At 37.0% G+C, this 15,826-nt stretch overlaps 1 protein-coding gene across 4 annotated transcripts in view; it reads right to left on the reverse strand.

The window, feature by feature from the left end:
* Galphao (G protein alpha o subunit) overlaps positions 1 to 15,826 on the reverse strand; it is a 184,752-nt gene that overhangs the window by 109,115 nt on the left and 59,811 nt on the right. Inside the window, exon 1 of one of the 4 annotated variants that reach the window (XM_073991912.1) lies at positions 4,933 to 6,125. The exons of 1 other annotated variant lie outside the window; for it this stretch is intronic. The gene's annotated coding sequence lies outside the window, so the exon portion shown is untranslated. Of the gene's footprint in view, positions 1 to 4,807; positions 6,126 to 15,826 lie in introns of those variants that run through there. 2 more of the 4 variants (XM_073991914.1, XM_073991915.1) reach the window with 2 other exon arrangements.

The following is a 15,826-nucleotide window of genomic DNA, read 5'->3' on the forward strand; positions in this document are numbered from 1 at the left end:
GAAGGTTTTAGCTTCTGTATCCCACCAAAATGGCTGAAATTTGGTATTAAGTTATCGTTGGGTGTATAGAACTTTCCACATGAAATTTGTTGGTATAGATTAACGCCTTCATATAGCCCCCATAGAACGGTACCTCCCGATATTCGGTATTTTGAAGGTTTTAGCTTCATTATCCCATCAAAATGGTTGAAATTTGTTAATTAGTCTTCGTTGAGGATATAAAACGTTCCACCTGAAATTTGTCGGTAAGGTCCACGCCTTCATATAGCCCCCATAGAACGGTACCTCCCGATATTCGGTATTTTAAAGGTTTTAGCTTCATTATCCCACCAAAATGGTTGAAATTTGTTAATTGGTCTTCGTTGAGGATATAAAACGTTCCACCTGAAGTTTGTTGGTATAGGTCCACGCCTTCATATAGCCCCCATAGAACGGAACCTCCCGATATTCGGTATTTTAAAGGTTTTAGCTTCATTATTCCACCAAAATGGTTGAAATTTGGTAATTAGGAAAAGCTAAGTACTTTCGTAGATGAAAGGAAACTAATTATTCCATACTCTTTCAATTTAATTTTGGTGGAGGGTATAAAAAGTTCGGTCCGTCCGACCTTAATGTTTTCTTACTTGTTATACCCTCAGCCTTTAGGCTAGAAAGGGTATATACACTTTCATACGGGCAAAATGTGCCTCATCGAAATAATGGTTTTAGACCCCAAGTATGTTTGGACGAAATGTGTTTCAGACAATTTTGAGTTGATTTAGCAATGTCCGTCCGTCTGTCTGTCTGTCTGTCCGCCTGTCTGGCTGGCTGGTGCGCACGATAACTCTAGAACGGATGAACCGATTCGGTTCAAATCTTGGCTTTCGCAATATTTCGTCCAAACTTAGTTTAAGTTTGAAGATGAGCTATATCAGTCCACTCCTTCCGGTACCTCCACCACAAAAGTTCCAAAAGGTTCGGAAAATTTGTGGGCACGATAACTCTTGAAGGGAGTAACCGATTTGGTCCATACTTTGCACATCGTTAAATTTCTACCAGACTTAGATGAGGTTCCAATATGGCCCACTCCTTCGGGTACCTCCCACACAAAATTTCGGATAAGTTCAGTTTAGGACCTGCACTCGAATCGCTGTGATTTTTGTTGCAGCAACTTGTATTCACTCCCCCTCATACGACGGTACAAGTATAATCAGGGGCAAGTCCATACTCCCTGAGAAAATGGCCGGAAAGATGCAAAAAGCCCCTATGACACCTTGTGTAATGGTTGGAGCGCAAGATAACTCTCGAACGGATCTGTCGATTCGGCCTTCGTAATATTTTATCAAAACATAGTTTAAATTCGAAGATGGGCTATATCGGTCCCACAAAACTTCAAAAATGTTCGGAAAATTGGAACGATTACTGTTGAAGGGAGTGACCGATATAATCCATCCTTGCACATCCTAATATATCTACGAGATATAGATCAGGATCGAATGTGGACTATATTTGTCTACTCCTTCTGGTACCTTTCACACAAAATTTCGGATAAGTTCACTTTAAGACCTGCTCTCGAATCACTTTCATTTTTGTTGAAGCGATTTGCATTCGCTACCTCCATTACGACGGTAAGTTTTTTCAGAGCGAGTCCATATTTCTTGGGAAAACAGCACGAAAGGTGTAAAAAATCCCTATGTCACCATATGTGGCGGTCGGAGAGCACGATAACTCTCGAACAGTTCAACCGATTTGGTCCAACATTTGGTCAACATTCCGGAGGTGGAAGTTTCGCTTCACATTGGCTCAGGGCATATATCTGTCGGCAAAGCCGACTGACACTTTTTTACTTGTTTACTATTTGGAAACATGTTATGGATGTAGCCCAAGTTACGACGGTAATTTTTTTTTTCGAGGGCAAGTCCATACTTCCTATGCAAATGGGAAAAAAACCCCCTAAAAACCAAACCCTTTAGACGCCAGAAGTATTGCGTTTATTTCTATTCTTTAGGTCCGAGACTGAAGGTAAATATCTGTCTACACAGCTGACTTATACTTGAAGAATCGTTCCTAGAATCTTCATATGTTCTAGAAAGTTGTTTATTGAAATCTTAGGTAAATGTTTGTACTTGTCGGTATCCTAAATCCCATTTGCTTTGTTATTTTGACCTTTAAGAATCGTCTATACAGAGTTCATATGTTCTAGAAAGATGTTTATTGGGATCTCAGGTACATTTTTGTAGTTGGTTGTTTGGTTCAAATTTAATCGGTTTGATAGCTGCAGACCAAAACCCGAGAAAAAATTTTAAAAGAAATTTAACCTTGTCGATTTTGACCTTGCAGATGAAGTTTGATGAATTATATGTGTTCACAATTTTTGTTCCTTAAGACAAGATATACAACTTTGCCTCTGAGATAAATTCAAAATTCCCAACGGTTTGGAACATATAGTCCTGAAAATGGCCCCTTTTTACATCAAAGCCTCAAACCTTTGGAGGCCTACAACCGCGAAAGTTGATGAGATGGGGAAAAACGGCGAGACACGTGTCTTCTCTTTTTTGGTCTTCTATAACGCTGCGGTGTCAGAATATGGTTAACAAAACATGACTCAAAAAATTACACACAGTGTAATCTATATAAAACATATGCCAAATATCTTCAAAATCATGTAAGAATATGAAATTTTTTATTTTAATTTTTAAAAAATATTCAAGATCCGCAGAGTGCTATTAGCTTTTTATTATGAATCCGGAATATGATTTTCAAAACGAACTTTTGACATTCTTTTGACTGACAATCTAATGAGGGGCAATCTGACAGTGATTGTAAAAGGATATAAGGATTATAGTCATATCATAATCGTATTCGCCAGTCCTTGTCTGTGAGAGCTACACAAGGAGCCAAAATGAAATCTCAAATTATTGTTTATTGCTGGGTCAGCTAAAAACAGCAACAATTTAAGTATTTTTTGTCATCACTTTTATGGTCTATGTTTTGGTTGATTTTTCTCGATCGCAGAGTAAAAGAAAATCTCGTTATGCTTCGTCACAATTTTTAAACATGACTTTTAGGTTTGGTTATCCTTTTTGTCCCAATCAATCCATGTATATTTTGTTTTTTTTTTATTTTATTTTATTTTATTTATTTATTTTTTTTATACCCTATACCACAATGTGGAAAAGGGTATAATAAGTTTGTTTTCCCAAAAATTCATGTAACGCCGCGAAATATTCGTCGTAGACCCCTCATGTGGTATACCAAACTTCATATCTCGACGAGATAAAGCGATTTAGCGATGTGTGTCCGTCCGTCCGTCTGTCCGTCCATTAAAAATTGTAATCAAGCTAGAGGCCGCAATTATGGACCGATTGTCACGAAATTTAGTATGGAGGTCGGGTTTGGACCAGAATAGAACTGATTAGTTTTTGGCGATGATCGTGAAATGTTAAAGGGATGAAATGGACCAAAAACAAAATTTTTGCTCGATTTTGTAGCCGCTCTGTAGGTCGCAATAATAGTCCGATCGGCGCGAAATTTTAAACGTAGTTTTGGTTTGAGATGAAGAAGTAGCGTGCAAGTCAACGGTATGATCGGATAATATTTAGCGGGTTAAATTGATCAAAACTTTTGTGTGAAAATTGGTAAAATTTCTAATGCACATCTTATAACTTTATCCCAAGAAGACGCGTTTAGTGGTATAGGGTATCACATGGTCGGCCCCGTCCGACTATAGTCTGTTCTTACTTGTTTTATTATTTTTTATTTATTTTTTTGGGTATTTAGTTTTTATTTTGTTCCTAAAATTCGTGTTTATCATGTTTTACACTCGTTTCTAGTTTGTTTATATTACAAAGTCTGACATTCCATGACCACCATTCAAAAAAGCTATTAAATGAAAGAGAACAGTCCTTCTTCCCCATGAAGGCCATATTACAAAATGAGAAGAGATAACATTATCCAGGGAGCATAAATAAGGAAAATGGAGAGAAGAGAAGCTAATAGTCAATATGCTTGGAAAAAGCTAACCACATATTTTGCCCAACAAATGTCCGTTAAGAGATTATGATGATAAGATAAACTCTCTCACTCATTGAGAGAGAGAGGATGGGGGAGGGGGGGAATCAATATTATTCCTTTATTTTTTCACACAAAACACTGCCGTTGAGTATTCATTTGTTTATTTCACTTAAAAGTTTATTTATTTTTTTGAATATTTCCATGTTGTTTTTGTATCTTGTTTTCAATATTCTTTTGTTTAAAAATTGCTGTTGATTTTTGCCGTTGAGATGCTGGATTTATTTTTCAGTTTTGTTTTGGGGCAGATTTCTGTTTTATTTTCTTCTTATGATGTTTTTTGTTTTGAGAGTAGAGAAGGAGGAGAGGGGGCACTTTTAATGGTGGGGTGGTGTTGTAGAGGAATTTTGAGGTAAAGAGAAAATTATTGGGGATTTTTTTTTGGTTGTTGGCTGGTGCTAAGTTGGAGAACACTCGCGCGGATATGTATGGTGAAAGATGATAATAAAGACGACGTTGTTGTTGTTGTTGCTGCTGCTGTTGTTGTACTTGTCTAGTTGTTAAACGACAGGCCAAAAGGGGATACAACGAAAAAAAACAGTATTCAGCACAAATACACGATAATTGTATTCACACATGAAAAACGCCAACAACAACAACAACATCAATAGCCAGCAGAACATAGAGAAGAAAATTCCAAAAAAGACTACAACATGAATCATGCATTGCGTTCGGGTATTTTTTTTTTATTGGGTTAATTTTTTCTCGTGTTTTTTTTTCAATGCTAGGTTGGTGTACACAAAAATTATTTTATTACTCATTTTTTTTCTGTGGAGCAATTAATTTGAAATTATTTTCTCACTTATTTTGGTTTACACAATTTTTTGTATATTTTTTTAAATATATTTAACAATTTCCATAATTTTCGGTAATTTTTTTTACCAATTTTTCATTTTTTCTTAACGATTTTTAATAAATTTTTTTTGAAACAATTTTATTTCACGGTGCCGCCCTGTGCAAACTTTTCAATACGAAGAATATTAAAAATTATAACGGTGCGTATGGAATCTTTGCTCTTTTGGAAAAACGCATTACTGAACTCGCAACGAACGACACGATGTCGACGACTATCATCAAAACGATGGCCCAAGAAACAGCCAACCAACCAACCAACAATCAGCCAGGAGGAAAATACACGAACACTCTACACACACACATACAGACACTCGCTCAGGGATTGAACGAAATATATTTTACGTTGAACACAATCAGTTTTCACCACACTGCCGACGTTGTGTTGGGTGTACACACACACAAAATATTCTATCATGGAAAAGTATTCTTTACTCTGGGGAGGAAGAAAAAGCACGCGACGGCAGCACCAAAAACAACGACAACAACAACTACAATAGACAGAAACACGCACAAAAGTACAGGAAAACTAGCTTTTTGAGCTCACACATACACGACGTTTGTGTGTGTATGTGTGTGAGTAAAAGAATTTGTGATAAAAAAAAAGCTCTGGAGTAGCTAGGAAAAAAGCTCCATATTATCAGGAATCCAAAATATTAGAACACTTGTTAACCTGCTGTTTTTGCTGTTTTAGGGTTTTACAACAATCAATGGAAAAAAGTGGTCGGAAATGTTAAGCGGTGTAATTTTTGGATGGTTACGAAACTCCAGCAGGACAACATCCCAAACAGAAGGCACTCATACAGTGTGTTAGGCATCTATTCGATCTGAGGAGCAAATATTGAATGGGTTATATCCTTGGAGCAGCCATGGTACGCACACCTCTTTTTTGCGGGCGGCAAAAGTGCGATGAAACACAAGGCAGAAACTGTAAGTCGAGAAGCTGCAAACACAATATTCAGCGACATACAACGACAATAAATCAAGTCTAAGATGTATTAATCGGTCCCATAGAGACTACATTTATACTATTACTATAACATGAAATTACTAGTAACTGCGATAAATCTCAAAACAAATGCCCTATTGGTGCAATCGTAATATTAGTTTCAAACTTAGGTGAAGTTCGAAGATGGACTTCATCGGCGCACTCATTCATTTTTTAACTTAAAACAAGTAAGAACGGCGTTAAGTTCGGCCTGGCCGAACTTGTTATACCCTCCACCACGAGTTGTATTGAAGTAAAATGGAACAATTAGTTTCCTTTCGTTTATGAAAAATACAAATTACCAATTTCAGTCATTTCTGTGGGTATTGTTCTAGGAGGCTACATCGAAACGTGCACCTATACCGACGAATTTCATGATATGGCCTAGCCAACGCAATCGTTGCATCTCGATACGTTTAACTATGTTGATGTCGTTGTAGAGCAGACACAGCTCGTGGTTTATGCGACGTCGATACTCACCGTCAACGCAGATTGGTCCGTAGATCTTTCGAAGAAATTTCCTCTCAAACACACCAAGCACTGCCTTATCTGCTTGCGCAAGTACCCATGCTTCGGAGCCATACATTAGCACGGGTAGTATCAGCGTTTTGTATAGTGTTATTTTTGTTTGACGAGATGTGGCTTTGTTTTTAAATTGCTTACTTAGACCATAGTAGCATCTGTTGGCCAATACAATTCTTCTTCTTATTTCACAACTGATGTTGTTTGTTGTGTTTATGGCAGTGCCGAAGTAGACGAAGTCTTTAACTACCTCAAAATTGTAGGTACCAACTTCCACAGTTGGTCCGAGCTCTATGGACGCTTTGCGCGTCGACACCATCAATTTGGTCTTTTCGCCGTTTACCGCCAGACCCACTTTCGCAGATTCTGCTTCGACCTTCCTAAAGGTATCAGTTACTTCCTTTACTGATCGTCCCATGATGTCTATGTCTTCAGCATAGGCAAGTAACATGTGGCTATTGGTGTAAATTGTGCCATTTCTTTTCACATTTGCATCTCGTATTACCTTTTCCAGCAAAATGTTGAAAAGATCACACGAAAGGCTGTCTCCATGTCAGAAACCTCTTTTGGTACAAAATTCTTCGGAGATGTTCTTTCCAATTTTAACTGAGGACCAAGTATCAGTTAAAGTCATCTTACAAAGCCGGATGAGCTTTGCGGGGATACCAAATTCAGACATTGCGTGGAATACCTTTGATCGGAGGGGACTGTCGAATGCTGCTTTATAATCGACAAAAAGGTGAAATGTGTCGATCTGCATCTCTTGGGTCTTCTCTAGGATTTGCCGCAGGGTAAATATCTGGTCAATGATGGACTTGCCAGGTCTAAAGCCACAATGGTTTGGTTCAATTATTTCGTTGACCATTGGCTTTAGTCGTTCGCACAATATCCCTGACACTATCTTATAGGCAATAGGGAGAAGACTTATGCCCCTATAGTTTGAGCATACAGTCTTATCTCCTTTCTTGTGGACGGGACATAGGATGCTCAGGTTCCAGATGGTGCTAAGTAGCTGATGCATACACCTTATCAGCGCGTCGCCTCCGGTTTTAAACAGCTCGGCTGGTAAGCCATCGGCTCCTGCTGCTTTATTATTCTTCAGCCGGTTGATTGCTGTTTTTACCTCATCTTGGCCGGGCGGTATACATTCTATACCATCTTCTGGGATTGGACCTGTGGTATCATCGTCTTCGCTACTATTGGATACCAGCAGATTGGAGAAATGTTCCTTCCATATCCTGAGCACGCTTTCTGTATCTGTTACCAGATTACCTTGCTGGTCTCTACAGGAGGATGTGCCTGTACCAAAGCCATCTGTTTGATGTTTCACTCTTTGGTAGAATTTTCGGACTTCATTCTGGCTCCTGTACATCTCGATTTTTTCACACTCCCGCTTTTCCATTTCTCTCTTTTTCTTGCGGAAAAGACGTTTCTCTTCTCTCCTTTTCTCCCGATATCTCTCTCGTGCGCTACGCGTTGCTACTGATTGTAAAGTAGCTCTATATGCCGCATTTTTCTCTTCGGTAGCAGCACGACACTCCTGGTCATACCATGAATTCCTTTGTGGAGGTCTCTGGAATCCAAGTATGGATTTTGCGGCTGTTTGCATGGAGTGGGCAATGTTTTGCCATTGTGTTGTTATGTTATCGGGACAAGGAGTGCTCGCGTTAAGCAATTGGGCTAGATGAGTGGAATATGCTGTGGCTATCTGTTGTGTTTGCAGCCTATCGATGTCCAACTTCCGCGTTGTGTCTGTTCGTGCGTTATTTGCAACGTTTAGACGGGTACGTACCTTTGCTGCAACAAGGTAGTGGTCCGAATCAATGTTTGCGCCTCGGAACGATCGTACATCCAACACGCTGGATGAATGTCTTCCATCTATTACAACATGATCAATTTGATTATTTGTTCTTTGATCTGGAGACAGCCAGTTGCCCTTATGAATATCGAGATGATTAAATCTGGTACTGCTAACTACCATGTTTTTTGCAGCTGCAAAGTCTATCAGCCTCATACCATTGTCAGATTTTTCACTGTGGAGACTGAATTTCCCGACTGTTGGGCCAAAGATATTCTCCTTTCCAATTTTGGCATTAAAATCGCCTAGTAACGCTTTTAATGTCATGGGCAGGGCAACGGTCGTATGTTTCTTCTAAGCGCTCGTAAAATATATCTTTGGTCTGTTCGTCCTTTTCTTCAGTGGGAGCATGAGCGCAAATAAAGCTGATGTTGAAGAATTTAGCTTTTATTCGAATTGCAGCAAGTCTTTCATTCTCAGGGGTGATGCTGGATACCAGATGTTTTAGTCTCCGACTAACTACGAATCCACAACCAAACTCATGCTTTACGTCATGACAGCTATAATACAGTGCGTCACCTTTAGGTGTTGTTGTGACGCCTTTCCCAATCCATCGTATTTCCTATATGGCAGTAATATCGGCCTTGTACTTTTCAAGTACGTCTGCCAATGCGAAGACTGCACCTTCTCTATAAAGAGTGCGAACATTCCAGGTGCAGATTCGCAGATCATGGTCCTTAAAACGTTTGCGGGGTTTGTTTGTTTTTCTTTTCTTTCATTTTTTCATAGTAGGCTGTTTTTTCTAGGGGAGGGTTTCTAACCCGACGCTCAAACCCAAGTTTTTAACGTTCTTATGGGAGAACGCGCGCGCGGCACATGTTAGCTGACTACCTTTAACGGGTGTTAAAGGCAGTTCCCCAGGTGACACCACGGTGAGTTCAGTGTCCACTTGAGATGAAAGAGGGACCAAGATAAATCCTGGGCTTTGCCATAATAAAGCCGGTCAAGACCGTTGCTTGGTATCATTCATCCCCTACGTCACCCTGCTAAAGAGAATATTACAAACCGAACTATCTCAGAATTGTCTATAGGAAAAATTACAGAACCAAGGGTTCCAAAATTTTTTATTACACAAAATGGCAAAGCCAAGGGTCTCAGAACTTTTTCTATAGAAAAAATTACAGACCCAAGGGCCTCAGATTTTTCTATAGAAAAAATTACAGATCCAAGGGCTCATATTAGAAAAAATTACAGATCCAAGAGTCTTCAAATTTTTTTATAGAAAAAATTACAGATCCAAGGGTCTCAGAATTTTTTCTATAAAAAATTTACAGACCCAAGGTTCTCAGAATTTTTTTAGAGAACATTTTTTCTATAGAAAAAATTACAGACCCAAGGGGTCTCAGAATTTTTTCTGTAGAAACTACAGACACATACATGGGTCTCAGAATGTTGTGCAGACCCGTAAGACTCAGATTTGTTTCTATAGAAAAAATTAGACCTTGGAGTCTCAGACTTTTTTCTATAGAAAAAATTACAGACCAAAAGGTCTCAGAAATTGTTTTTATAGAAAACAAGTAAAAAAGTATCAGTCGGCTTTGCCGACAGAGATATACCCTCAGCCTGTGTATATTGAAACAATTTTTTCCCAAAAAACGTATGTATTTAGGGGGTTTTAAAAATTTTGGACGTTTGAACCGACAAAAATGTTGATTAGGATTAAAGATTAAAAGTTTTGCGGAGGAGATACTGAAAGGAATGGATCGACACTGACCGTTATGGAAGTGGATCTCCAGCCACAACATATGATGCCATAGGGGGTTTTTACACTCTTCGGGCTGTTTGCTCAAGAAGTATGGACTTGCCCCTAAAAAAACGTTTACCATCGTAATTGAGGCAGCGAATGCAAGTTGCTTCAACAAAAATCAAAGCGATTCGATATTAGGTCTTAAAGTGAACTTATCCGAAATTTTGTGTAAGAGGTACCGGATGGAGTGGACAAATATAGTCCATATTTGAACCTGATCTATATCTGGCAGATATATTAGGATGTGTAAAGTACAGACCAATTCGGCCACTCCCTTCAAGAGTTACCATACGAATAATTTTTCCGAAAATTTTTTAACTTTTGTGGGGAAGGTACCTGAAGGAGTGGACCGATATGGCTTATCTTCAAACTTAAACTATGTTTGGACAAAATATTACTAAGGCCATATTTTGGACCGAATCGGCAGATCCGTTCGAGAGTTATCATGCACTCCAACCACCTCACACGGTGTCATAGGGGTTTTCTGCTACTTTTATGCTATTTTCTAAGTAAGTATGGACTTGCCCATGATGAAACTTGCACCGTCGTATGGAGAGCAGTGAATACAAGTTGCTAAACCAAAAATCAAAGCGATTCGAGAGATGGTCCTAAACTGAACTTGTCCGAAATTTTGGGTGGGGGCTACCCGAAGAAGTGGACCAATTGAGACCATATTGGAACCTCATATTAATCTGGTAGAAAGTTTACGCTATACAAAGTATGGACCAAATCTGTCACTCCCTTCAAGAGTTATCGTGCGCACAAACTTTCCGAACATTTTCGGACTTTTGTGGGCGAGGTACCGGAAGGAGTGGACCGATGTAGCTCATCTTCGAACTTAAACTAAGTTTAGGCAAAATATTACGAAAGCCAAAATTTGAACCAAATCGGTTCATCCGTTCGAGAGTTATCGTGCGCTCCAGCCAGCAGGACAGACAGACAGACCGACAGACAGACGGACGGACATGGCTAGATCGACTCCAAATTGTCTGAAACACATTTCGTCCAAACATACTTGGGGTCTAAAACCATTATTTCGATGAGGCACATTTTCATCGTATCAAAGTGTATATACCCTCCTTAGCCTAAAGGCTGAGGGTATAAAAATTACAGACCATAGTCTTCGATTTTGTACAGATGTTTGTCCAGAAAATCGAACCCGAATATTTACTGTGCAAGGCGGGTATATTAAACATTGCACCACGGTTTCAAAGGTCCAACGTTCTACAAGTCGTGTTTTTACGAGGTAAGGTATTAATCAGCGCCGGATTTAAAGAGTCATACACTAGTGCGATTTTTTAAATTATTTTTTTAACTTAAAAAGTTTGAGTTTAGTTCATTTTGAGTTTTTTAGAGCAGATAGTTCTTGTGGACTATAATAATGCCTTAGTGGATAAGGGTCCGGAAATTCGCCAAACTTTACATTCACCAATCAAAAAGTTGTTTTTATTGAAAAATATGATTTCGTTTCAGTAGGTATTACATCTACCATTGAACTATGTGGGCCCATTCTCTGGTACTTTCCCAGTTTAGGGGCATATCACGAATAGTTCTTCAAATGCTTACAGACATCAGTTAGTCTTTGAAGTCCTGAAATATTCTCGTACTGTTCCTTTTCCTCCTTGCCTTTTTATTGGGGGGTGTTTGGTCCTTTTTGGTCGATTTCCAATAAGAAATTACAAACAGTATGTTAACTCTGGGCACATTTATTTAACTGTTATCTAGCAGCATTAACTCTTTTGTTTCTATAAAATATTCTCTAAATCTCTCCCTCATTTGGGCACTCCAACCAGCACATCATTAAGGCGCATGTTTAATATTTTTTCATCACACTTAGAGACTACGATTCTCTAATCTAAAGAACAAACTTTCTTTAGTAAAGGAATGACAGTTGAAAAGGAGAGGCAATATTATTATTGCCACGAAATCAGACTTAGTTGAACATCAATTCTTTAAAACTAAGGGAGACATACATATATTTCTCTTAATGTTATTTAGGAACTAAATGTTTGTCTAGTTTTTTTTCATAGACTTTTTAATGTTTTTTTTTATAAAATAATGGTGTTTTACAATAATGTTCAGATATATAATAATATTATAACTTAAAAAAAGTAGAAATGCTCTTACGCGGATTTGTTGTCATCGGTCTATATCTTAAACATCTTGAGGTACCCAATATTAGTTCTCCCCCAAAGGCAATCTTTTACTATTTTTATAACCACTGCTTTACATTCCATCAATTTTCTCTTTCATAAAAAAAACTCCTCTACAAATGTTGCTTTTTTCAGTTTTCTCTTTCCTCTATTTACATTATGAATGCGAAAGCAATTACTTTTTACCTCCTCCTTGTTATGCCAGACATGGCGTTAAAAAAACGGTGTAGTAAATTTTTTACTTAAATACATATTTACTCGGTGTGTAGGGGGGGAGGGGATAAATATGTGTGGGTTGATGGTAGAATAGATAAATATGTAAGTCTTCTTCTTTTACATAGTACACACAGCACGGTGTAATAGAGTGTATTTCCATTTGTGTAGTTATTATTAATCCCATATTAAATATATAGAAAAGCAACAATAAATACAAGGAAGCTAAGGAAACCTTTTTGAATGGACTTAAACAGCGCTTTTAAATCACGGGATGCTTAAAACATTTTGTGTTTTATTATTGATGAGAGTCTATTTTTTCGCTAATACTTACAGTAAAATTATCGTAAATAGTAAAGCCATCATAGGAAACTTACCTGAAAAAAATGAAGAAAATATAAAATTAATTTAATAAGAAACAATTAAGTGAAGTACAATTTAAGAAATACGAGAAATTGAAGTTTCGATATTTATATACCTTCGGACACAATTTTATCAGTCAAATCACAGTACAGAAAAAAATTTTTTCTATAGAAAAACCTCAGACCTGAGGTTCTGGAAATTTTTTCTATAGAAAAAACCTCCGACCTAAGGTTCTGGAAATTTTTGCTATAGAAAAAACCTCAGACCTGAGGGTCTGAAAATTTTTTTCTATAGAAAAACCTCCGACCTAAGGGTCTGGGCATTTTTTTCTATAGAAAAAAACCTTTGACCTAAGAGTCTGGGCATTTTTTTCTATAGAAAAAAACTTCAGACCTAAGGGCGTGGAAATTTTTTCTACAGAAAAAACCTCAGACTTGAGGGCCTGACAATTTTTTCTTCCCAAAAAACATCAAACCTGTGTTCTGAAAATTTTTTCCTTAAAAAACCAGCAGACCTGGTTTCTGAGAATTTCTTCTATAGAAAAATAAATTAGTCCTGAGGCCTAATTTTTTTCTATAGAAAAACATCAGACCTGGACATTTGATTTTTTTTTATAGAAAAAGCATCAGACCTGAGAGTTAGAAAAAATTACAGACCCAAGGGTCTCAGAATTTTTTCTATAGAAAAAATTACAGACCCAAGGGTCCCAGAATTTTTTCTATAGAAAAAATTTTTCTATAGAAAAAACTACAGACCCAAGGGTCTCAGAATTTTTTCTATAGAAAAAACTACAGACCCAAGGGTCTCAGAATTTTTTCTATAGAAAAAACTTCAGACCCAAGGGTCTCAGAATTTTTTCTATAGAAAAAACTACAGACCCAAGGGTCTCAGAATTTTTTCTATAGAAAAAACTACAGACCCAAGGGTCTCAGAATTTTTTCGATAGAAAAAATTACAGAACCAAGGGTCTCAGAATTTTTTCTATAGAAAAAATTATAGACCCAATGGTCTCAGAATTTTTTCGATAGAAAAAACTACACACCCAAGGGTCTCAGAATTTTTTCTATAGAAAAAATTATAGACCCAATGGTCTCAGAATTTTTTCGATAAAAAAATTACAGACCCAAGGGTCTCAGAGTTTTTTCTATAGACAAAATTACAGACCCGAGAATTTTTTCTATAGAAAAATTTACAGACCCAAGGGTCTCAGAATTTTTTCTATAGAATTTCTATAGAAAAAAGTACAGACCCAAGGGTGTCAGAATTTTTTCTATAGACAAAATTACCGAACCAAGGGTCTCAGAATTTTTTCTATAGAAAGAATTACAGACCCAAGGGTCTCAGGATTTTTTCTATAGAAAAAATTACAGACCCAAGGGTCTCAAAATTTTTTCTATAGAAAAAATTACAGCCCCAAGGGTTTCAGGATTTTTTCTATAGACAAAATTACAGACCCGAGAATTTTTTCTATAGAAAAATTTACAGACCCAAGGGTCTCAGAATTTTTTCTATAGACAAAATTACAGACCCGAGAATTTTTTCTATAGAAAAATTTACAGACCCAAGGGTCTCAGAATTTTTTCTATAGACAAAATTACAGACCCGAGAATTTTTTCTATAGAAAAATTTACAGACCCAAGGGTCTCAGAATTTTATCTATAGAATTTCTATAGAAAAAATTACAGACCCAAGGGTCTCAGAATTTTTTCTATAGAAAAAATTACAGACCCAAGGGTGTCAGAATTTTTTCTATAGAAAAAAATACAGACCCAAGGGTCCCAGAATTTTTTCTATAGACAAAATTACAGACCCGAGAATTTTTTCTATAGAAAAATTTACAGACCCAAGGGTCTCAGAATTTTTTCTATAGAAAAAATTACAGACCCATGTTCCTCAGAATTTTTTCTATAGAATTTCTATAGAAAAAATTACAGACCCAAGGGTCTCAGAATTTTTTCTATAGAAAGAATTAAATTACAGACCCAAGGGTCTCAGAATTTTTCTATAGAAAAAATTACAGACCCAAGGGTCCCAGAATTTTTTCTATAGAAAAAATTACAGACCCAAGTGTCCCAGAATTTTTTCTATACAAAAAATTACAGACCCAAGGGTCCCAGAATTTTTTCTATAGAAAAAATTACAGACCCAAGGGTCCCAGAATTTTTTCTATAGAAAAAATTACAGACCCAAGGGCCTCAGAATTTTTTCTATAAAAAAATTACAGACCCAAGGGCCTCAGAGTTTTTAAATATTATTCTATAGAAAAAACCTCAGAACTAAAGGTCTATATACCCAAGGGTCTCAGAATTTTGTCTATAGAAAAAATTACAGACCCAAGGGTCTCAGAATTTAGTCTATAGAAAAAATTACAGACCCAAGGGTCCCAGAATTTTTTCTATAGAAAAAATTACAGACCCAAGGGTCCCAGAATTTTTTCTATAGAAAAAATTACAGACCCAAGGGTCCCAGAATTTTTTCTATAGAAAAAATTACAGACCCAAGGGCCTCAGAATTTTTTCTATAAAAAAATTACAGACCCAAGGGCCTCAGAGTTTTTAAATATTATTCTATAGAAAAAACCTCAGAACTAAAGGTCTATATACCCAAGGGTCTCAGAATTTTGTCTATAGAAAAAATTACAGACCCAAGGGTCTCAGAATTTTGTCTATAGAAAAAATTACAGACCCAAGGGTCTCAGAATTTTTTCTATAGAAAAAATTACAGACCCAAGGGTCCCAGAATTTTTTCTATAGAAAAAATTACAGACCCAAGGGCCTCAGAATTTTTTCTATAAAAAAATTACAGACCCAAGGGCCTCAGAGTTTTTAAATATTATTCTATAGAAAAAACCTCAGAACTAAAGGTCTATATACCCAAGGGTCTCAGAATTTTGTCTATAGAAAAAATTACAGACCCAAGGGTCTCAGAATTTTGTCTATAGAAAAAATTACAGACCCAAGGGTCTCAGAATTTTTCTATAGAAAAAATTACAGACCCAAGGGTCCCAGAATTTTTTCTATAGAAAAAAATACAGACCCAAGGGTCCCAGAATTTTTTCTATAGACAAAATTACAGACCCG

Source organism: Musca autumnalis, unplaced genomic scaffold (genome assembly GCF_047663935.1).
Source record: "Musca autumnalis isolate F117 unplaced genomic scaffold, ASM4766393v1 scaffold_5, whole genome shotgun sequence".
NCBI lineage: Eukaryota > Metazoa > Arthropoda > Insecta > Diptera > Muscidae > Musca > Musca autumnalis.